This window comes from Ambystoma mexicanum, chromosome 6q (assembly GCF_040938575.1).
Source record: "Ambystoma mexicanum isolate Mex_15411 chromosome 6q, UKY_AmexF1_1, whole genome shotgun sequence".
NCBI lineage: Eukaryota > Metazoa > Chordata > Amphibia > Caudata > Ambystomatidae > Ambystoma > Ambystoma mexicanum.
The window spans coordinates 558,555,110-558,569,040 of record NC_090937.1 but is presented as its reverse complement, the minus strand read 5'-3'; positions in this window follow the sequence as shown (position 1 = coordinate 558,569,040).

Sequence of the window (13,931 nt, the reverse complement as noted above, 5' to 3'; positions counted from 1 at the left end):
AGGATACTGTGGTCACTCTGTATTGTATCGATGATCGTCATGTACACTGTTTCCAAGTGTAGCTTCTCTGAGATGAAAAAATAGTCAAATATTTGGATATCTGACCCTCTCGTCCACGTGGCATTAGGTGGTGTATCCCCTGCTACCGCTCTATTCAGTAAGAAGATGTTTCTTGATAGCAATTCATTTCTTCATGGCAGAATTCTTAGTTCAGTTTAGTGCAGTATACTTGTTGGACGCTCAATAAGGGTCTTAATGTAACAATGAATGGTTAAGTCACACATATGATGATGTTCAGGTTTGGTGTGGAAATTGTGGCATTATCGATTCTGCCATGACCTGTTCTGTGAAGTACTTTGATGTTGGGGCCCTCGTGTTCCAGTAGAGGTTACAGAGTAAAATTGGCCTAGCATTGTCATCTTTGGAGCTGTGATGTTCCAATAATATGACTTGAATTAGGGGAGAGATGTTCTTTGCCCATATGACTCTTATCCCACTGTTGTGATTTACAAGAGTTAGTGAGCCAGCCATGGGTCTTCCCGTTCTGCCTTTAACTGCCGGATTTAGGATGACTGCAAACCCCTCGAGGATAGGCTGTTCACATAGCCAAGTCTCCTGGAGACATACCACATCAAATTCTTTGAATCGCATGCTCCCTTCCCCCAATAAATGCTTATAACCTCACGTATTCCAGCATCCAAAGATGACATATGTGGATGTGATCTTAGTTCCCAAACTTTGGCAGTATGATTTTGACACGTGCGCTCCAGCCAGCCAATCCCAGGTTCCATCTTCTTCGACCTTAATTGCCTGTCTTCCTCTTGTTGGGCAGGTTTTGTTTGTAATAGGGATCAAATTACGTATCTCAATTTTAAATGTGTTAAGTTGCTAGGGCCCAGATTCATCCCTTTTAAATTTGTTGAGTTTATAGGGCCCAGTTACATCTCTTTTTCCAATTGTGGTATAAGCACTTTGTGGTGGTCTTGATCCTTCCATTTTGTTATTACTATTGGTGTATTTACAGAATTTTGCAGGGGTGTGTTCTGAGGTATTGTCTTCTTTACTATTTCTGGAGTTGAGGATGCTAACTGCTTTTAGTGAGAACCCCATGGTTTTCAGCATGCTAGTTTCGGGCATCAGCAGCTGTTTAATTTTCATGGAAGCGAGATAGAGAACCACCAGATGTTCCTTAGGGAAATCAACTAAGAGCAGGTCCCTAGAATTGATACCTGAGAGTCTGTTGATGCTATGAAAGAGCCTTAGGATGTACGCCCTACTAAGGATAAGATTGGCTTCAATGCATAAGGTTCTCTCCAATTGCATGCAAATAAGATCTTTGTTTCTTTCTTCTGTGGCTCTCTTCAAGTGGTTTGATTTATCTTGTTTGTGAGCCGTCAGGTCAATGTGTTTGTCAGACCAACTGACCTGTTCACATTTGGCCCTGCTTTTTTCTTCAAGTGTCCTAACGTTTCTTGGTGGGCTGGCTGATTTATCATCCTGAGGAGAGTTGCCCCTATGGACTTGGGATACATACCATATTCTTGATCGAGGAATTGGGGTCCAAGTGGAGTCCGGGGTGGGGATGTATCGGCCTGTTCTTCGTATTCCGACAAGCTCACAATGTCGTTGTCAATGTCTTGGAAGTTCACCGCTTCTAGTGTTAAGCCAGGAGGGGTATTGGTGATGTTATTAGGTTGCAAAGCTTTCAAGTGATCTTTTAATGAGGATTTAACTTGTAGAACTTTGTCCCAGTCATCGGAGTAGGTTGAAAGATTCATCAGATCCTCTGTGTCACATTTGGGATCTGTTGAACATGTTTTATTTTGATGCCATATTTTGAGCACCCATATCTGACGTCTTCTTGACACTCTGTGAATCATTGTCGGAAATCACACTTATGTGCGAGTCCTTAGCAGACTTTCTTGGTATCCGAGGTACCAACTCGTTATTTTGCTTGTTTATAGGCTTATGGGGCAGTTCCCTGATGTTCTTTATTGCAGTGGCTTGATGTCTTTGTTTCTGTATCGCAGGTTTTAAGGCACAATTTACTTGTTTTGATGGCTTATTGAACATAGGCATTTTAGTAACTGGGAGAGCTTTCCTTCTCTCCCAATTCTCCGCAGGGGAGGCTGAGGCATTTGAGAAAATAGCATAAGGTTTTGTGGATGGTAGTGTGAAGTGCTTCAATCTTTCGATGGCAGAAGTGGACAGAAGGATTTTAAGGAGGTTTCCTAGTCCATCAGGCCTGAGTGGCTTCCTCTCATTTTTGCTACATAATCCTTTCAAATTGAGATTATGAGTTTTCTTGGAAGTTCCAGGTACCTCTTTTATTACCTCCTTGTTGTGTTGCCAGTCTCCAGATGAGGGGAGTGTTGCATTTAAGGAGTCTTTACTTCGTGAGCATATTTCTGGTCTTAGGGTTGTGGTATTATCCTCAGGTAAAGACACTTCTTAATCATTAAGTCTTCCGCAAAGGTAATTTTTTGGTCGACTGGATCAATAGGATTGTTGTCGTTGCTTGGGAAGTCCTCATTTAGTTTAGAACTTTTTCTGTGCTCTAACAGATTTGTGTTCAATAGAGGGCCTTTATTACTGTTACTCGACAAAGATAGTCTTCTTTTTTCTTTGTCCTTTATCATTGGGTCCAGGATGGACTTTAGAAGCATAGTTATGTTTTCTTCCTGCTTGTTTGTGTTATCCTTGAGTGCCGAAATTAACCCTTTGATGACAACCATTTTCGAATGTAGCACTGCTACAAGGGTTGATTGATCTTTTAGTTGGTCTGCAATGTTTTCATACAGCTTCATGAATGGAGTCATGGTAACTGAGAAGGCTGCAATCATATTTGCGTCTTGTAGAGATCCGTTGGAGGATTTTTCCTCAATCTGTTCTCCTACTAGGTCCAATAACAGGTCCTCATCTGACAGTGCCAAGTTATCTCTTATTTCTTCCTCCTCATGTGTGGACAGTCTGCAGCGTTCATGAGAGTAGCCCGATTGCACCACTGGATCTAGTTGTAAAGTTGTGGGTAGTATTGCAGGCCATCGGAATAGAGTGACACAAAGGGCTCATTATAACTGAGGCAGTAAGCGGTTAACGGCGCCGGTAAAGGTGCCGGCGCCGTTAACCCTGTACCACCTCATTTCAAGGTTCCCTCGCAGGACCCGCTCTGGACGTCTGGTCAGACTAGACGTCCTTTGAGGGTCCCGCGAGGAGACCAGCATGCTAACAACGGGCCTGTCATTAACGGGCCCATTGTTAGCATGCTCCCCATTCCCAGTGAGCCCTATTGGGGCTCAATGGGAATGGGGATTGTCCGTATCCGGGTTCCCTGAATGGAGAAATACTGGCCCTCCAAAGTCGGAATGGCCCGGTATTTCCCCATTCAGGGACCACCGACCCGGACCCGAGTTTGGAGGCAGCCATGCCCTTATTAAGGGCATGGCTGCCTCCAAACTCGTAATGAGGCCCAAAATGTAGGATTAGGGAGTAGATATCAAGTTTTCAATGGCATCAGAGAGGGAGGTGTCAGTGTTAGGGAGAATTCTCAATATGTGCTAATTTCCCTTACCTTTTGAGAACCCCAGCAACTTTGTTGGATTTCTAGGATTTGATTTTTTTTTTACCTGGGAAGACAGAGTCTTTTTTCCCACTCTTCCATGTATTTTGATGTGTGTTTTACTTTTGTGTTCTTTGGTTATGGAGTTTTAAAACAACTCCATGGGCATCATCTTTTTCTGTGTGTCACACAGCACCTTCTCTGGGACTGACTACTGTCTCCCAGAACATGTAAAGTTACATTGGGCCTCATTCTGAGTAGGGCGCAAAGGGATACCGGGCACCGTTAAGGACATTGGTGCTGGTAATCCCTTTGCGCCCTACTACGAGGTCCCTTTGCGGGTCCCGCTAAGGCCGCCTGGTTTTAAATCAATGTATATTCTTTTACCAAGAAACCTTGAATAAGTTTATATTTGAGTCACTGCATTTGTTGGTCCTTTGTGTAACTTGTTCTACTGCTCACTTAAACTCTTGAGATAAGTCTGGCTGCTCAGCCCACTGCTACCACATAACTGTGTAGTACAGGCTTGTACCAAAGGTGAAATTGTACTGACACGTGTAGTCTTATATACATGTAGTGTTCCCAAAGGGTACTGTATGTAATTCTGCCTAACAGTCCTCAGTCACTGAAATTGGTTTCACATTGCTGACATTAATGAAGTCTGTACGAGTTGATGCGATGTCTACGACCCCCAGTATGGGCACAGCAACCTCTGCTTCTGTATGTAAACTAGACTCCGGTGTATTTGTTGCTGTTGTGCTTGCTGGGTTGGGACAGCAATCCTTTTCCTGCTGGCTTTCCAGAATGTTTATGGAAGAGATGGTTTTCTGGCCAATTTCTATGTGCACTTCAATTGGTCAGGAGGTAGTCTCTTCTGGGGGCAATTTTAAACCACCCTGCCCAACATTGTTGTCCGAGGTTAATAGGACCATGTGGCCAGGTGATCAGAGGTTGGTTGACCACAGGAAAGGTCACGATGTGCTTGGATGGGCGTGGGCATAGGCGGATCAAAGGGCTTAGCCCCACAGTTTCCGCTCTGCTCTTTGTTAAAGAGCACAGTTGCTCCAAATTATAAGTGCAGTTGCAAGACACTGTAGAGTAGTTTAATGTCTCGAGCTTCTGCTGTGTATGTGAATTCACATTATCAAAAAATGTATCAAAGGGCCTGTGCCCGCAATCTTGGCTGACACTTAATGTCAAGCAATCACTCCCATGTGAGAAAAGAGTTTGGGGTGAAGGCGGCAAATTACGGCAAGTTTTTGCGAAATTACAGATTTTGCTGCCGCCCAGTAGAAGGTGCTGATAGAAGTCGAGGCAAGGGAGATGTGGTCGAAAGAAGCCCCCCATTCCTGGTTCATTCACTGATTCGCTCACTTCCACTCGCTTCTGAAAAGAAAACAGAAGTAAGCAAAGAAAAAGCAAATAAAAAAGCAGAAGGGTCAGTCTCGTAATGTAGTGGCACCGGCGGTGGCGCTGGCCGGAGATATAGGTCGGTATTGTTGTTGAAGTGCCGGTTATTGTGCAGGTTATTCTGCCAATGGACCAGTGGGCCGGTGTTGTTATTGTTATTTTTGGTATGTAGGTGCAATCGGAATCAAAACTTCGGAACTTGTGTTTGTGGTTTTGTGAAATTTGCAAGAAAGTAAATGTAACGTAACCAGCCAAATAGATAGTGGCGGTCATTACGAGAGCAGCGGTAAGGGGTTAACGGCACTGGTAAGGATGCCGGTGCCGTTAACCTCTTACCGCTGCATTCCGAGATCCCTTAGCGGGTCCGACTAAGGCCGGCTGGTAAAACACAGCCGTCCTTAGCAGCTTATCAAACACAGAAAGCTGCACTACATTCAGGTACGTTTATTTCTCTATTTGTAAGATTGTAAGAAACCTGCCCTGTTTGATGTGCCACTCATCTATGTCTAAGGGGCAGATCTGCCGTCCTTACCAGCTTATCACACACAGAAAACTGCAGTACATTCAGGTACGTTTATTTCTCTATTTGTAAGATTGTAAGAAACCTGCCCTGTTTGATGTGCCACTCATCTATGTCTAAGGGGCAGATCTGAAAATAATCTTGCATGTATATTGCATGATGTTTGGTCTATGTGAGAGCCACAGCATCAATAATTGGTGAACATGCATGATGGGGGGCACAGGAGACCAGTCAACGAAGGTTGACCATGAGTTGACTTTTTCACACAGATTGTGCTATGCTGCATGGATTAAACAAGGGAAATGTGTATCGTTGGGGATGCAGATGAGGGAATGTGTTGGAAAGTGATGGTTTTGGAGGGTGATTATGGGGGGTTGGTGTTCTGGAGTTGTGAGCAGGAAGTGAAGAGTGTGACATAGTTGTGGTTGAGCTGCAATATTTGTCGGTGTATGTATCAGTGGTGGAGGGTGCGGAGGTGTATGACAGAGCTTTGTTGTATGCAGGTGTGTGCCTTGCATCACCAGGCTCTGAGCTGTGTCATTCAGTCAGTGGCTGCTAAATGCCAGAGTAGCAGCTGGACAGGTCTATGATTTTCTGGGTTTCAGAGCAAAAGTGGGCAGTATGGCAAACTTTCTTCTGAATGTATTATCTGCCTTCTGATGGCAGTTGTGCACCAAGAAACATTGAATGGGGAGGTGGGACAGGCTAACGACTGCCACATTATGAGAGAAAAGGGACCGCAGATGGATGTTGTTCTGGGGCCATCTCTGTGTTTGTGTTGAACTGCTGTCGTACGGCATGTTTAGTCTGCCAGAGTAAATGGTGCATTCTGTACAGAGTAAGTGCCAGCGATTAGAAATCCAGTGGGTGAGTGAGTATAACTCCATAGTAGGCCTAGGTCACTGCGTGTCAGTCAGTTGCTCCCATGTGATCGGCATGCTATTCCTGCTACGCCTGCTTTCAGTCTGGTCTGCAGAATGGGCTAAGTCATCTCCAGTTGGAGCCGTATTTTAGATTATTCCAGTGGGCCTGTGAAATGGCGCAAGGTTTACGATGCATCTTAATGAACATCAGGGTTCCCTCTTCTGCTTGTAATGGTCTCTGAGTAGTGGTCTGTCAAATAGAATGGGCACACTGCCTGGTAGTGCTGTGCAGCAATAACATCACAGCAAAAAAGTTGTCTGTAAAGAAAATCGTGGTTTGACCCGTTAAAGGTGTACCCATTACACCATTTAAGGGGGGGGGGCGTTGGTTGGAGGGTGGTCACCCGCTCCCCCTTAAAGGGTATAATGGGTCTGGGGTAGCAGGGGTGTCCCACACATCCATTAGATGGATTGCGGCAGCAACATCACTGCCTTTTGCCATGATTATTTTGTGTAAAGGCCATTTTTGCCGCTAATTTAACACATGGAACCCTGGTAGTGTGGTTTGTGATCTCCATGTAAGGTGGTGACTGGTGATTAATTTAACTGGAGTGTGTAAATATGTCCCCAAAATATGCCAAAGTGACCAATCCTAGCAAGGGAGCCTGAATTAACCAAGGAGGGTTCTCACTGAGAACATGTTTTGAATAATGGATTAACATGGTGCATTTTACTGCACACTTAAAGTGAAACATTGGATACAAATCCTGACAGGGTGGTAGGTAAACTCATGATTAAATCCAGTAGATGCAAGTCACCAAACAGTCCACAGGTACATTTACAGGTGCATTTTCATAATTGCTTATTACTGTTTGTGTGTGTAGAGAGATCTCCACGCTGCAGTACTCACCTATAACACATTCTCTCCTGCTCTTCCACCTGCTCCTCCCACTCACCTCTTCCCACTCTTTCTCCAATCAATCAACAACTTCCTCCTTTCCTATCCCTTTCACAAAACACATGTCTTGAAACTCCCACTACTCCATCTTTCATGCATCTCCTACTTCCAAAGAACAAAGCCGATGAGCAAATCACATCTCCCCAACACCTATATACCTTACCTCTTTTCCTCTGAGACTCCATTGCTCTACACTTCCTTACTGCATCAACTGAACATTGTATTATGGAATGCTCAGTCTGATAGCAACAAGACTTCCAATACCACTGACTACTTTCATGCCAGATCTCCTCATCTAGATCGCATTGCTATCACTGAAACCTGGATTTCTCCATCTCAAGTCAAGTCAAGGAAAGTTTTATTTCAGATGAACCATAAAAACATTCAACAGTCAAACAAAATACATGTATAGTAACATTATTATATGGTAGCATTAAAAATCCCACTATCCACTTACAATTATAGTTATAATTGTTTGAGAAACATTTTTTTTAAATGACTATTATCAAAAGAAGTTCATTGGCTAAAACCTTACATTTTTGGGTCAAAAGCTTCTGAGTGGGAGACCAAAACCTACATTAATTTTAAGAGCCCAATTAAGAATCACAGGTTCCATAATCAGGGATCAATCATGTTACTCAGAAATGGCTTTCTTCATCTCCTCTCTTTCAGCCACTAATACTACTGTCACACCACCTTTATGTGAACATTCCATTGTTTCCACCACCTTCCCTTTTATACACTGTGACCTCTCCTCATATATGCCTCACCAATTACTGAAAGGAAATGTAAACCTTCTGCCATTCCTCCCGTTCTCTCTGACCTACATATCTCACTCTCCTCCATCACACCTGATGACTGTTCACCTTTCAGTGCCTTTACCAGCTTCCAATGACCACCTTATGACACATTTTTCACTTACTGTCACTGTTAAATTTCACATCTAAGTCTCAGTGTCCTCAACCATGGGTCACCCCATTCGCATCCTGTCTCTGCACAAACATGTGGTGGCTGCTGCAGAAATTGAGGTATAACCACTTGCATGAGACGTGCCATTCTACCTCTCTACCCTGAACTCTCTCACGTCCTCTCAAGATAGAGAAAAAAAAACAATTCTACCTCACCCTTATTGACTCTCGTTCCAACCATCCTTGCTGGCTAGAAGTTACTCTAAACGGACTCCTCCTAAACCTATGACTATCGACTCCACTCTGACAGCTAATGACCTATTTAAACACTTAACTGCACACATTTCCAAAATTAGAAACTCTCTCATGACCTTCCTCACACTCCTTTCTCCTACATTCTGCACTTTGCCTAATCTACCATCAGCCTCTGCCTCCATCTACCACTTTAGTCACACTTATACTGCAGAAGTCCTATCCATACTGATGAATGCCAATCCCTGTTGTAACACCTTAAAACCCTCTTGTTCCTCAGCTAGTCATGCCAATTGCCCCTTTATTGGCCTTTCACCTCGTGGAACTCTTCAACCTTTCCTTCAATGTCACTTCCTTGGCCTCTGTTTTTCAAACAGCTATGGTCATCTCTCTCCTGGAAAAGCAAGGACAGACATGAAACTGGTGGTAAAACCTTTGCAATATTTCTCTACTTCCTCAATAATCTGAAGTACTGAAACGTGTTGTGTTCAACCGTCTAACTAATTTCATGAACATTGATAACCTTCAAGACCCCTACACACATGTTTCCATTTATTTCACTCCACAGAAACTGCTCTCATGAACGTCTCCAACGTCATAACCTATGCTAAGCACTCCAACCTATCCTCTATGATATGATATGGCATTTATAAAGGACCAGCATGCACATGTTTCTAAGTGCTGCAAGACAAGGGAGGGAAGACATAGGCCAGACAAGAAAAACAATCTTACCATGCCTTGTGCCATTCAGATCGTGCAAGTGTGACAATAGAAGTGCAAGGGGAAGGAGTGGGGGAAGTGAAAGGGAGCGTAAAGGGGGAAGTGCGATCAGGGCAGCATGGCTCTGACTAAATGCAGCCAGGACAGCGTGGCTTGGGTAAGTGCAGGAGGCAGTGGGGCTGTAGGTGTTACAGTTATAGCCCCTAAGTGCATGGTAGGCCAGTAGACAGTGCAAAGGATGACTGGTTGTGGAGGAGCCTGGTACCCAGTCAGACACTGAGGGAACCAAGCAAACAGTTGGCACAGCAGACAGGTAAGTTAGCAAGGGAGCGAGAGAGAGAAGGCAGAGGAGAAAATGAGGGTTTTGAGCTGCTTCCGGAACTTAAGGTGGTCCGGCTCAAGTCTGAAAGGGCAGGGCAGCCATTCCAGAGGGAGGCATCTGGAGAGGAGAGAGTTCTACCCCCACTCTCTGCTTGGAGAAGAGTCTGAGCCTTAGAGAGTTGAAGGTAGCTAAGCAAAAGGCTGTAGAAGGAGGGTATTTTGGAAAAGAGAATTGGATATATTGCTGGCCCTAGCCCCAGAAAGCATTGTGGATGATGCAGAGGGTCTTGAACTTGATCCTTGCAGTCACTGTGATTCAGTGGAGAGATTTCAGGGCTGGAGAGATACAATCCATGGGCTTGAGGCCAAGGATAAGTCTTGCTCCTAATTCTCCTTGATCAGTTTGCTGGCTTTGACACTGTTGATTACTACTCTCTTTTTCAGATTCAAGATCAAGCTCTTGTCTGGATTCATTCTTTTCTGGCACCTTGCCAATTCTATCTCCTGGAACAACACCTCTCAACTTACTCATCTAGCAGTTAGTGTTCCACAATGTTCTGCCTCATCCTCTCCTCTTTACACTCTACACCTATACTCTAGGGGCACTAATCTACTCCTTTAGGTTATCATACCAACTCTTCACAGAGGACACCAAATCTTCTTGTATGCTCCTGAACACTCATCTGATCTCTCTATCACAATTCCAAACTATTCTCTGCCATTAAATATTGGATGGTTTTGCATTATCTGATGTTGAACTCATCAGAAACAGAGGTGCTCTTCTTCCCTGCCAAATACTCTCTGTTATCTCCTCCCTTGCCTATCCCGTTCCAAAATGATACACTCCTCTACACCTCTTCAGCTAGAAACCTCAGTGTCATCTGTGACTCTTCTCACACCTTCTCTACTTTAATCTCCAAAACTGCAACAGCAACTCGCCTCAACCATCCTAAATATAACTTACGTTCAACACTGCCAAGCATCTCTTAACCATGCTTGTCTTCTCTAAACTGGACTACTATTCCAGAATCCTCTCTGGTCTTCCCAACTATGCTTTCTGTCCTCTCGACAAGATAATTAACTACACTACCAGGAATCGTTTCAACTCACTCACTTCACATCTTCTTTCTCTTACTGTCACTAGGCAGGATGGCTGATGATGCAAAACAGGGCCTGATTTAAATGTCTTATCCTAGTGCACAAATCCCTCCACAGTAAGGCACCACCGCACCTATCATCCTCTATATAATTTTACAAGTTCTCTTGTGATCTAACTCTGCCTCCTTGACTACACTTGTGGCACCACACCCTCCCTATGCTTCCTATCAGTTCCCTTATTTCTATCTTCTTGCTCCATTTGCATGGAATTCCCTTCCCATGGATATCTAAAACACAGTCCACACAGATTTATTCAAAGTCAAATTGAAAGCCTACCTCCTCGCCTCTGATTTATCCTCTTAAATTACCACTCATCTGTCTCCATGCTTACATTTTTCCTTTACTGCTAACCTACCTCTGTGCTTCACTTCCTCTGCCTCCACCCTAACACTTATTCCATCATGGTCACATCCCTAAACCGCTGGCCATACTACCTACCTGCGCTTAAAAATATCTAATGCTGATTGTCCTTAATCTATGCAAGTCCCCCCATGCATTGTTCCCAGTGACTGTTCCATTTACTCCTCACCACAACCTGGTCAATATGTCACTCAAACACACCCCATAGTAAGTAGCTCACTGCGTCCTGTCAAATCTTATATCTTATATCTATTGTATGTTTTTTTGTAAGCAGAAAATAAAATGTTCTTCCCTGTATATAAACAAATCAATAAAATGATGCCTTTGTCAACAATAAATGCCTATATATAAGTATGTTCATTCTGGATGTGCACAATTCATTTCCAGTGCTGGCTGCACCATAATATATTCACATATATGAACATACTCCTATTTGCTTTGCCCATTGTGAGAATAAAAATACTATAAGAAAAAGAAAACCTGCCGGTTCTGCCAATATATGACAGCATCCCCATGTATCAACACACTAAGGTTGGCTTTGCCATCAAAAATGCAGTGCCACATTATAAAAACATGTCCAAGCTGGCTGCATTAAAATGCCATTCTAGCCCTGTAATAAACCATCGTGCTTGGTTTATCATAGGTGCTCAGTTGAAAATGCTATGCCAAAGTAAAAGCCAGACTGGCTCTACCAAAATGCCACTCTAGCCATCTAATAACACACCGTCCTTGCTTTATCACAGATGCTCAATAAAAAAATGTCATGCTAAAGAAATTGCTAGTAAAAAGTGTGATACTTGCTGTACCAAAATGCCAGTTTAGCTACATAATGGCACTTACAATGCTTGCTAATTATAGCGAGCCAGCCGAAATTGCCATGTCAAAGGAATAGCTGGACTGAATGTACCAAAATGTCACTGTAGCCCAGTAATAACACTGGCCATGCTTGTTTTACCAAATATGGCTAGAAAAACATATCATTCAATAATAAAAAATGGATAGAGTGACTGCTCCAAAATGGCAATCTAGCCAAATAATAAACATTTATGTTTTCTTAATCATAAATGGCCAGTAGAAAATGTGCATGGAAAAGTAAGTAACAGATATACTGGTTGCACCAACATACCCGTCTAGCAACCTAATAAAACATTATGCTTGCTTTATCATAAATGCCCAGTAAAAAAAGGCATTACAAATAAATAGCAAGACTGGCTGAACCAAAATGCCAATCTAGCCATGTAATAATACCTATCATGCATACTTGATTATAGATGCCCACTTAATAAATGCCATGACAACTAAATAGCTAGACTGGATGCACCAAAATGTTTGGGTAGCCCAGAAACATCACTTATCATGCTTCTTTGTTCTTTGTTCAAAGATGCCCAGTAAAAAAAATGGAATGCCATAATAATACATAGCTGTGGTAAAATGCCAGTCGAGCCACATAATATCACTTGTTTTACCTGCTATATCAAAGATTCCCAGAAAGAAATGGTATGCGAGAGGAGGAAATGGCTAGACTGGCTGCACCAATAAGACAGGCAAGACACATACAAACCATTATCAGGCTTTCATTATCAAATATAGCCAGCAAAAAAAATATGCCATCACGTCATCAATTATTACTGGATATCAATGATTTTGCTCCCTCATCCCCCCACCCAAATGTAATCAGCTGAGAACAAACACACAAGTGTCCAATACCACACACAGACATGCAATATTCACTTGATCATTCATGCAGAATTCACTCGCACATGCATAAACCATAAACTGGCTAATTCCTATGTCCACCCAGAGCCCATTCATGCATCATACACTCACTCATTCATTCACAAATGCATGCATTGTACAGATTCCTACCCTAAACCATGGTCCAGACTCTTCTCCTCTCTGTGCACCAGCTTACTGGCTGTGAACATAGAAGCCCAGCAGCTCCTGTGCCACATGAACAAGAGCCAGGAAACAAATAGCACGTCCTGGTTCCTTCATTTTCACACGGGAACAGGAGCTCTTCAACAACATGGCCCAGACCCTCTGAATGTGCAGGGAGTTGTGGGAACGCCCCCAAGCACATTCACAGGTGCAGTTCCCCAGCATGCATCCCCAATGGGCCATGCAGGGCTGGGGAAGCAAAATGCACCAGACCTTGCATGGTCCGTTAGGTATGCATGCTGAGGAACGGAAACTTCCAAAGGGAAAAATGGAAACCACGTTTCCCTTTAACAATTTAAGCCAGTCCAGGAGGGCTCCTTATGCTGCCAAAAGCAGTTGGTGGAGTACTCAATGTTTACATTGGGCTGCCTCGGCTCCTTGGTAATGGGGGAGCGCATTGGTCAGTCGGTGTCCCCTTGCCCTTTATGGAGGAGACACAACTTTGCCTATGTCACAGGACATGTATTTTTCTGTTCACCTGTTCTTTGAATCTGTGTTTAGGAAACAATAAATATGCGTTTCTCATCCATCCGAGATTCCATTGTCCTATCCAGGTCAATGGGATCTCTGTGATGGAAATTTTGTGTTTTGTATGGCCGTACACTGCTCTGCAGCTTTTTACACACATGTGGATCAAGGACACAGTGAGCTATGATGCTGAATTTACCTCTGAAGTGCTTAGTACATTCTATGACTCGAATGCCCATCCATAATTCCTTGGACATATATGCACCTATGTCCCGCACTCATCTTTGATAATCTCTCGAGTAGAGTCAGAGGGGCTGTCTCTTTCTTGTGCAGCGACGGACTAAAGATGCTTGGACACCAGCGATGTCCGTTTATGGTTCATTGACAGTCGATCACATTACAATTCAGTGACCTTTTCAGCGGACGTCTCTTTTGCTGAAGGTTCTGTAGGAGGTCCGTTCAGCTTTAGCTGCTGGAATGTCAGATGTGAAGCATT